The sequence below is a fragment of the Macrobrachium nipponense genome, chromosome 8 (assembly GCF_015104395.2).
Source record: "Macrobrachium nipponense isolate FS-2020 chromosome 8, ASM1510439v2, whole genome shotgun sequence".
Taxonomy (NCBI): Eukaryota; Metazoa; Arthropoda; class Malacostraca; order Decapoda; family Palaemonidae; genus Macrobrachium; species Macrobrachium nipponense.
Genome location: NC_087203.1, coordinates 68,868,969 through 68,880,417, shown reverse-complemented (window position 1 = coordinate 68,880,417; position 11,449 = coordinate 68,868,969). Strand labels below are relative to the sequence as shown.

Genomic DNA, 11,449 nt, shown 5'->3' with positions numbered 1-11,449 from the left:
GCTATGTATTTTATTTTTTCACCAGACGCCGTATTTTTTCCCCCCAGAATGTGTAGCGCCAGAATAAAAATGACAGGCTCACTTGGGAGTTTGTTGAGGATGCATGCCGCAGACGATGAATTGAAGAGAGAAGCGGCCAACTTTTATGATGACAAGAAAACTTGTGCTATAAAATATGGATGTGAAAGCGACTTGTTTGGGACTGAAGGAAGTCTCAAATAATGGTAAGTTGTGTCTCAGTGGCTGTTATCTATTGTAAAGACTGGGTGATGAAAACATCAAGGAGTGGATAAGAATGGATCGTGAGTAGTGTGTGGAGTGGTTGATACTTAAAGAAGATACGGTCACGCTTGCTTGTGAATGTGAAAAGAAGTCTCAGAGGCTGGTGAAAAAGGTTTAGGGTGTGAGTTAGATAACATATTTGAAGGTGAACGTTAACAGAAGTGAGGATGCAAGGGTAAATGAAAGATGGAGCAACGAATGTTGATGTGGATGGTGGAAAAAAAATAGTGTTACGGGGTACTACATATAACTAGTGTTGGCTGGATGGAACAAGAGGTGAATTATATAGTAACCGAAGAAAGGGTGGCAGATAAAGTGTCGATGGAAACAGGATCTGTACATGTCATATATGATGGAATTGTTTGATCAACTATAGTAAATGGATGAAGAGTGCGGGTGTTAAATGCTAGTGAAAGAAAAAGGCAGAAGCTGCTGAGATGCAGTATTTGCTTTCTATACGTGCAGTAAAAAGATAGAGAGCGCTAAAAGTAAAGATACGAAAAAGGAATAAAAGGACTAGCATAAATGGGAATAGGAAAGTGTTTTGATGAATTTTAATGACATGTAGTAAATGGAAGAAGATAAATTTACGGTGTTGTTATTGCGCAATATGCAATTTGTGATAATGTACGTAGAATCTCATAAGACCGCTGGCATAATTCCATTATTAGCATAAGTTCACACACGAGTTTTTACTCGTCATGGAAGTGATATAATTAGTGCAAGAATTCATTGTAAATTCCAGAGTTAAGTCAAGGATATATGATGCGCCACGTCGACACCACATTTAGTGGTAACATTGAAAGTTTTCCGATAACAACTCGCCCGACTGCGTTGGGCATGACATAAAATGGAAAGTGTGAAAGCGTCCGCGCCCGAGTAGACGAGATTAGAGGGCGCAACAAGTCTGGCAACTGGGAGTTTACAGTAAGAGGTCGAACTGAAACGTGTTGAGCGAGTCGAGCTAGACCGATCTCAGTCTGTGGCCGGTTTGTGTAGGAAGGTGTCGTACAGTCCGGTTCCTTGTCGTTGTGTTCGCGATTTAACCAAGGACCCAGCTGTTTTAGGTCTAGCCTAAATGAACGTCACTGCATCAAGGTGCGTTTTCAACTAACGTTCTGCCTAGGCATGGCGTAGTTCTTGCGGGGTTTTTTTTTCTCTCCAATGAAAAAAAAAAAAGTGAAAACAACAATCTCAGGTAACGTGTCATTATCATAATTGTGTGAGTGACTATTCAGACTAGATTTAGTCGATTAGCTAACGAAGTGATGCGAGTGGTTTAAAAATTCCCTTTCACTGCGAACGCTTTTTCATTGCCGTGTTGTTCTGCTTTGTCGTCTGAAAAATTCTAACAAAATAAAATCAATACAACGCAGAAGTCGTTTCATGAAAGGGAAGGGTTTTACTTTTACTGGCAAGGTGTGATTCCATTTGACTGTTTTCAAATCGAATATTCCTGTTTTCACCAAAATCTTTACTAACGTAAATCTATACTCTCTCTCTCTCTCTCTCTCTCTCTCTCTCTCTCTCTCTCTCTCGCGTCTCTCATCGTCCTCCTCTCTCTCTCTCTCTTTCTTCTTTTCTTGATTAATTTCCCAGCGACTTTCTGCATCCTAATAGCATTTGGCAAAGGCGTGGTGGAATCTTTCGCCATTGACCGTCAGCTCCTAGAGAACTCCGTCACAAAGTAGGAAAGCGAAAGTGTAACGGGGTTTTGTAACATTCGGATAAACATTTTCCGAACTTCCAACAGCTAGAGGAAAATACATAGAAAATTCAGAGAAAAAAAAGACTGTTGATTGCAATCGTTATGAATTTTAATGGTATGCTGAAAGCTTTGTTTATCTTGTGTATTTCGACATGAAATATCGACTCAAATTTGGATTTTATGAGTGATTTCTTGGAAGATTAGTTGATGGGCCAGTGGTCACTCTTTTTCATGGGAGGCACTCCCATTTAGAGGAAATGATATTTCTATATATATACTATATATATATATATATATATATATATATATATATATATATATATATATTGCCTACCTGAAGAGAGAGAGAGCAGTCTCTGAAATGGACTTACTTTCCATATTTTGGCGTTTTTATGGGTTCCTTTTATTAGATGGAATTCTGTTGCAAGAGACCATTTTTACCAGTCATCATTATATATATATATATAATATATATATATATATATATATATATAAATAAAGTAAATATACATGCACACACATATATATGTATGTATATTTGTGTGTGTGTAGTGGGAGGGTGTGCTCGTGCAAGCAGCCACTGGCGAGCGCGCGTGTATGAGGATTTATGCAACTTGAAATTCAATTGGGCGAAACTTTTGGCACAAAACTTTCAATGCAAATGACTCCTAGTGAGCTGGCGCACAGATGGCCTGATTCCCACTGAAAAGTATACTTGCACCTTCAGTTCTGACCAACAGAAATCAGTTGTGGCTATTGTATGGTATTAAGATTCTGATTGCCATCGGTGAAGGTTGGTATTTTTGCAAGCGAAGGTACTCATTAGCCATAATGTTTCTAATGCTCAATATTGTTTGTATTGCAGTTGTCTTATAATGCGATTTTTTGTAGCCAGATGAAAGTGTTGAAACTTCGGGAAAAACGCCCACATTTTTTCTGTTCTATACAGTCTCTTGGACTCTGAACGCGTTCACGAACAGGATATGAAGATGAATGCAAGTTGATGCAGGGTAGTAGTGTGCTAGTGAAGGTTGACCGCAAAAAGAATAACTGACCACATTTCGCTTCTTTACTGATCGGTAACGATCGATGTAATAATGGAATTAGCCTAATTTCGTTTAATTAGGTCCAATATTCCTAACAGCGAAAGCAACTACCATCTTTATCCTGAGATATGATGTTAGCATTACTTGAAATATTGAGGTGGCAAAAAACGAAGTCCATCTACGTAAGATCTTAATTAAAACTTTACCTCTGAATTCACAAGGAAACGAACCTACATCATTTACGACATTTTACCTCCAAACTTTGGGCTTAACCTTTCGAATAACATTCTCTTGTGTCTCAAGAGTCATGGAGTTTGTAATGTCAATATCCGCGGGCGTAGGGTTCAGAATTTTTTGCTTGTTCTTGTGTAAACAGACAGACACGTTCGAATCAGATAAAAGGGAGGAGTCAAGTATCGGTGTCTAACACCCAAGGAGACCGAATACTCGCCCCCGGGACTTACCTTGACAGGGGATGTGCAGAGACTGAGTGATTTCATGTTTTTAAAATCAGGTTTTCTCGCTTTTAATTGATTTCATCTTTTCCCGAAATAGCAGTCTTGATGCTAATGTCATGTCAATAATTGCCGTAGAATTAGAAATAGACTACATTCTTCCCTGGAAAAACAAGATTTTGGAAACGTCGTGAAAATATTATGCAACATGCACATCCTTCCAGGCGACTGGACTGGGTAAAGAAAACGTAGAGTAAATAAAAAAAAAAAAAAATCTTACAACTGCGTATATGACATTCAGTATTTACTGATGCAATGCTCATCGGCGAACTCTGTTCATTAAAAGCTCCAGAATCATAAGAACTGCTGTAAATATTACCCTTGACATTAAAAATTGTAAGGCTATTGTAAAGCTACCCATTATATGAACTTTCAAAGCAAATGCAATGTTATTAAAAACATTGCTGTATTATGATTCTAATGGCTAGAGTCTTCACCGTTTACCAAGGAACCACAGTGAAGTGAGCATGCAGTTTCGGTGAAACTTCTTATGGAATTTTGATTTGGTTTTTTGTGGATACCAGATTCCGTGTCTCTCTACCTAAAAGGTTCTTCATAGCTGAAGGTGTTGTTAGTGGGTGATGGTCGGAATCTAGGTAAAGTTGCCTACTTCACGCTGCCGTCCTTTACGACAGATGAGTAGCTTATCTTGCAGTTTCGTGGAAAGTATCTTAAAATATTCTAAGGTACCAGACAGCGAAGGCCCATCACTCCAGAGGAAGGGGAAATCTTGAAAAGTAACAAAGACTTAACCGAAACCCCCGGACAACCAGAGTAGCATTAGAGAATATGTCGTAATTTTATCGTTTGTTGCATTTGTGAGAAAGTTCAGTCAGACTAGGTCTAAATTGTGTGCGAATGATTCAAGCCTGATCCTTAAGTTTGCTGACAGTTGCGAACATCATACATTAATAACTTTTTACAGCTTGGTCATTACTTCCAAACTGGATACGCAGTTGAAAGCGAATTAAATTTTAGGGCAAATTAAGAATCGTTTAGACTGTGTTACTATCACATATGTTTTGGTCTACAGACATTAGCCGTGAATGTTTGTCAAAACTGGACTCTGCTGTTAAGCTGACCCTGGTAATGCAACAGGTGAGCAGTACTTCAGTGCACCGAGACATCTGAAAATTTAATTACATAAAAAAACTCCGTAGGGAGTGAACCAATTAATTTTGTATATTAGGAAGTAGGACGTACGGTACTCTGAACTTGATTTGAATCCATTTGAAAAATAGATAGTGCTTGGAAAACTTCAGAAAGAATGTGAAATCATTGCCACTTCAAAATGAATGTCAAATGAAATAGTTCATTGGATAAGGTAGTACCGTCCCACGTACTTTCATCAACGTGATCAAATTACACCGCCACCAGGAAGGACGACATTTCATGAAGGACGCGGTTGGAGACATATTATAGACTGTTTCCTGGGCCAATTGGGTACATTCTTCACAATGTGTTGACAATTATCGTTTCTGACGACCGCGCTCCCCTTCCCCTTACTTGTTCTGAATATTTAACAGAGAGCGTTATCATAGGCTTTCTTTTTGTCAACAGGGATGATGGTGTCAGTAGGCTACCATAATTTATACTGAAGATCTTTTGTTGGAGCTTTCCTAAATAGTGATCCCAACGATTTTCGGAGGTTGTTATCTAGGAATAATATTTCATGGAGTTCACTCATTTTCAGTGATACCAACCCCTCTAACCCTATGCACCCTACAGATGACAAGAAATTACTCAACATTTTGAAGTTGTTATAATAAGAAATAATGCTAATAAAGATGCTGATCAATACAGGCATTGTTACAATTACCCTACACTTAAGAATATTGCCCCAGGGTCTAAAATATTTGATCCAATTACCCTACGTGTAGGGCAATTACCCTGCGGTTGGCAACACTGCTAGTTTTACGATATTTACAATCTTGTGTGTATGTTTTTACGGTAATCTCCACGTGCTTGTACTAAACACGCAGCAAAGGTGAATACATACCGGGTTAAAACCTTTGGTGGGTCACTCTTTAGGAAAGTTCACTTTTGTTTACAGCTGGTGGAATGTTGGTTTCTTGTACGGATGTCATTATTCCCAGATTCTTAATCCGCTAATCAAAACGACTAGAACTGCCGGCGTTTCTTTTCCCGCCTATGGTTATAACAATGTAGATTACCGCCAAAAGCCCTCCAGTTTGGCTAGCTTACAGGACCTGTATTTCTTTGGGGATTAGCATGTGGTGCTCCTTACACGAAGCGGCCTCATCCGTAATTACATTCACATAAATCATAGTAGATCCCTGGAAAAAAAAAAAAGTCTGTCTGTCTGTCTGTCTGCGGTATGGATGTCGATCCTTGTTACTGCAATGCGCTGTGTTGCTATTGTCTTTGTTTTTCTGATGTTTCCCTGTCACTGTACAGAGATGCATATATTTTTTATTATTGAATATTTTTTTCATTCTCATCTCTTTCTTCGGTTGAATTTTGCTATTACTACGCTAAAATGATTCTCCTTGTATTTTACTTATATTCCTATTTATTTGTTTATATCAATTTTCATTTTCTAATAATAATTGATCTCTTCTCTCTGCATTTCCTATTTCCTTCTGCTGCTCCTTTCAAATGAACACCATAGTCTTTGGAAGTTGGAATTTTACGTCGGTGGCCCCTGTGGGCCAGCTCCATATGAGTAAGGTTCATCTTCTGAATAATAATAATAATAATAATAATAATAATAATAATAATAATAATAATAATAATAATAACGTCATCATCATCATATCTAACCTCTCCTCTTTCATCATCCAAACATGTCTTGAAGGGACCAAGTAGTATAATGATAATAATCATCATCATCACCATCATATCATCATCATCATCATCATCATCAACTCTAACCTCTCCTCTTCACCATTCAAACATGTGTTGGAGGGACCATGTAATTCTGGTTAACAAAAGGAATAGCTTAGCATGCAAGGCATTGCGTGCTGGACAGCGTCTTCACAAAACGCGATAAATACCTTGCTTGTCCTTGACAGTGTCACTTGGAAATAATAGACTTCATTTGGACTTCCGATATATTTTGCTCTGCAATATTTTTTTTTTTTTTTTTTTTTTTGGATGCTCGTGCCGTAGAATGCGTTTCTATTTGTGTTGTGATGAAGCCATGTTTAATTATTGAGGCTTTTTTGTTCGAATGTCACCTTTTATACGTTATATACATACATACATACATACATACATACATATATATATATATATATATATATATATATATATATATATATATATATATATATATATATGTGTGTGTGTGTGTGTGTGTGTGTGTGTGTGTGTATAAAATGTATTTACAAATGTTTATCTATATAAATGTATGTAAATATATTTATATGTATATATAGATGTATATTGCATATATGCATTATACTTATAAATAATATATTTAATATATATATTTAATATATGATACATACATATTAGAGAGAGAGAGAGAGAGAGAGAGAGAGAGAGAATTAGCAGGATACCTGTTGCTTACTGATCTGTTCATTAGACACTATAAAATGAAAAAAAAATTAAGCTGTCATTGGCACCTTGTATTAGATATATGGATATACATATACCAATATATATATTTATGTATATATATACATATATGTGTGTGTGTATGTATGTATGTATATTTATAACCAGAGGTAACGACGAATGGCAGAATACAGATGCAAGTTTTTGTTACAAAATCTTGGAGCCCAAATGTCAAAGATGAGGTAGAAGTGATGCTACCCTCACTTTTTTTTTTTTTTTTTTTTTGCACTTAAAATACCCGATGATGCATCCAGTGGTTAAATCACACTTACACAATATCATCTGACTAGAATTCAGCTGGCAATTTTAAATATAGATAACTTTTTAGTTATGGTTTTTCTAGTTTTGCAGAATGAACATAGATGCAACTGCACCACTTCCTCTTTGGAGAGGAAACAAAGTGTTTCGTAAATATGAATAGTAAAAGGGGAACTAGTAAGATTATTGTAATCAAAGGGAGGCTTTTCAGAGTTATTTAAATATCATAACTCAAGAGAGATTGAGGACTATCAGATACATTCAATTTTCAGACAGAGAACTGTAACGCGAAGGTCTCTGTAGATAATGAGAACAGGTATACAACCGTAAAGGTGATGCAGACGATTGACAAGAGAATCGAGCTTTCCTTCAGAAAAGTCAGACTCCTATGCTTCCAGAAGTACGAGTTGCTGACAGGCGTCTTTCTGCACCTGGACCAAAAGATCCGGAAGTCTTTAAATTGAACCCGCCAAAATGGTATTCAGGGCGTACTGGGTAATCTCAGTAAGATAAAAAAGAAAAAAAGAGGCCAGCTCAGTAAGATAAAAAGAAAAAAGAGGCCAGCTCTGTCTTCGTTAGAACCATGTCATTTTACTTTTAACGTGCAAGAGATGTTACCAGGTCATTAACTGACACTATGACTGCTGGGTTTCTAGACTTATGCGTGGAAATAGACCAAATTGAGATTATGCAACGCTATTGTGTCCTTGCAATGACAGTCGCTGCTGGGAACTTGCTGTCATTTAAGCTAGCTTCGAGAGCGGTTTCTTAAGTAAAGAACCATGGTGGGAAGAAAGAAAAGGAGAGCGAGAGAGAGATGTTACTTTGTGACTGGTTCTACAGAGGAGCTGTAAGCATTCGTTATTTTGCAGATGGATTCAATTTGCTTTTTGGGAGCCAAATAGCATTCGATATCCCTGAAATAGCTTTGTGTAACGTAAAAGGGAAGCTGTAACGATTTATGTTAGATCTTACTACTTATGTGATGGATATGGCAAAGGAACAGAATTTTTCCCAAGCCATCATCTTTTAGGAAAACCTTTTTTTTTTCTTTCTATTTAATAAATAACATGAGTTGGATTCTGAACAGAATACTGTTAATGCGCGAATAATCATTATTATTACAATTCCTATCATCATCGTCAACCGGGCTTACTGGTGAACCCTCCCGTCTGACCTCATTTGGTCTTTGTAATAATGTATTTTCGAAATTTGAATTCAATATAGTTGCAAAAAAAAAAACGTGTATTTTAGACGTATGAATTATAGTTGTAAAAAGCCGTTTTATTAGACTCAGATTCCAGTCTTATCCTTTTCATATACTAAAGCCTGAAAAAAAAACTAAATCTTCAACATATTTCTGGAAAAGATGGAGCCTGTACAAGTTGATGTTCTTGAAAGTGAGTCTCTAACATTTATGAGGCGTAAGTTTGCTTTATTCCCAGATTGTTTGCTCCTACTGTCTGGTTCCTTTTGGACCCAAAACGGCTGCTGAAAGCCCAATCAGAAGGGCTGGCTGCCTATACGTTTTCAAGGGCACGGTAAATATACAAAAACATTAAACAGTATTAAAGCTCTTCACAAAAATTAATGTTCATAATGAGAAAGTGACGTTCACTTGCGAAAGCACTAAATTTTCGTTCAGAGTAACAACGGTGAACATTACGTTACAAAGGCTTTACAAGTGCCAGGTGAATGATATGTAGTAACACTTGTAGGGTGACTCACTTGCCACACCTGAGCTAAAACCTCATCGTACAGGTGTATACACTGCCACAAAAACCAGAACATCTGTAGCATTTTCAGTTTGCTATTCTTAATATTAGTATTATGATCAATATTATTACGGCTACTATAGATAGTGCCTATCACAATTTTTAGTAATGGAAATAAGCGATTTTTTAAAGAAATGGGGCCGTTTTGATTACGTGAACTTCCCAAAATGAGTCTTAAGACAATTGTAAATTCAAAATTATTTTTTTTTTTTAGATCATGAACATGGAACATAGGAATGGATGGGAGAGCAAAGAGAGTATATTTTAGTTTTACCAGACCACTAAGCTGATTAACAGCTCTCCTAGGGCTGGCCCGAAGGATTAGATAATTTTACATTGCTAGGAATCAATTGGTTACATAGCAACGGGACCCACATTATATCGAGAAATGAATTTCCATCATCAGAAATAAATTCCTCTGTTTCCGCGTTGGGAGAGCCCAGAATCGAACTTCGGACCACCAGATTGGTAGCCGAGCGCGAAATCCACTCGTACAACGAGGAACTTCAGAAGCAATAAAAGATAGCTGAGAGGAATATGGTAAGAGACGTGGAGTTATGAACCATAGACAGATCTTGATCTGCTCTGAGAGAAAATAGCGTGTGGAAAAAAAATAAGAAATAGTAGAACATCAAAAGATATGCAAATACGGATAGGACTGATGTTATAACAGCGATATTTGTTTAACAGAAACTTACACTGGTTTTTATATTTCACTAATAGAAGACCCAGGCTTCAGTAAAAAAAAAAAAAATGGCCCTGATAGATTTCGTTTTTTATGAGGGCCTGGGGACAGGCTCATAACGGTGGGCATAGATTATTAGTTTCTGGAAGGGTTGAAGTAGAAAGTTTTTGGTCCTCTAGTGCAGCTGAAATGATATCAGTCTTACACGAATTAGACGGATATGATAGCTCACTTTTCTTTGGAGTTATTTTAATTTGTGAATGTTTTCCAGAGGAGTAGTAGGTGCAGGAATCAAAAGGAAGGCGAAAAAGCCTATAAACTGTTGAAGTTAGATCTTCCATATATTACTTGACGAATTATGTAGGAATATTTCACAAACGAGATGTATGTTTAATCTTCAGAAGAGCTTGGGCCCACTGAGAGTACAATTAAAGGTTATTGAGAACCTTCTGTAAAATGAAAATTTGTATTAATCTTCGTATTAATCATCAGTTGACAATTGAATTAAGGAAAGAGAGGAAGATATGAGTACGTCTAAGATAAGTGCAATTTCACATAGGAGAGACTACTCCCAAAGCAAGTCTACATTCTCTCCACTTGTAGACCACTGAATGCCCAGAGACTATAGTAGATTCACATCATCCGTGCATTTGATGTCTAGGCCAGTCCCTTACGACGCTCCTGATTGGCTGTTGATAAGCCAACCACAGGGCTGGAAACTCTCAGTCTCTCTCGAGAGTTTGCATAGGCAGGATGTTTGTTCCACCTCTCCTGATGGATACTTTCGAAAGACGTATCCCTCAGGAGAGGTGGAACATAGATGCTACCCATGTGAACTCTCGAGAGAGACTGAGAGTTTCAAGCCTTGTGATTGGCTTATCAACAGCCAATCAGGATCGTCGTAAGAGACTGGCCTAGACATGAAATGCACAGCTGATGTGACTACCATAGTAGCTTCGGAAGTTACCGTAAGGTCATGATTGTAAGAAATTTTACTGTACATTAAAACTAATGAGAGGGAAATATGAGGCAAATAAAGGCTATATAGAGAATTCAGTCATGCTGGGCGTATTTGGGTCAGTAAACTGTAAGAAATATCCTAGACCAAGTTAAAAGAAAGCCTCGCCCAAAAAGCCGTTCCCACATCATACAGCACTGGACAGCCCTATAGAATACACACACACACAAGTGCACGTATCTCACCAATAGCAGGTGCGTAACACCAAAGAGGATAATGGTACAAAAGATAAAGATATTACAATTTTGCATTCTTTAGCCATGATGATTTAAAAGAGGCAAACTTTCAAATTCAAAATTTCTTCTATTTTCGCCATCACTAAAAAGAGACCAGTGAAATACAAGACTCTCTCTAGACTTACACCTGTTTGAACGTTCGGTAATTACTGTTGCACACCTGCTGTTTGTTAAGTGTTACGCAATGGTTTTACGTCGGTTTAACACAAACGTATATCCTTGACACAAGAAGCGATAGAAACTTAGCATTTAAATTGACTTTTAAACTAGACATTTTTGCTTTCATGGTTATTTAACTGGGTGAATTCGTTAGTCTCAGTTATGCCTAATTCTGAACACATCTG

At 37.3% G+C, this 11,449-nt stretch overlaps 1 protein-coding gene across 4 annotated transcripts in view; it reads left to right on the top strand.

Annotated features, from left to right (window-relative positions):
* The first annotated feature begins 1,128 nt into the window (after positions 1-1,128).
* LOC135222822 (dentin sialophosphoprotein-like) overlaps positions 1,129-11,449 on the top strand; it is a 29,075-nt gene continuing 18,754 nt past the window's right edge. For 2 of the 4 annotated variants that reach the window (XM_064261132.1, XM_064261130.1), the window contains exon 1: positions 1,129-1,380. The gene's annotated coding sequence lies outside the window, so the exon portion shown is untranslated. Of the gene's footprint in view, positions 1,481-11,449 lie in introns of all 4 variants that reach the window. The other 2 variants (XM_064261131.1, XM_064261133.1) reach the window with 2 other exon arrangements.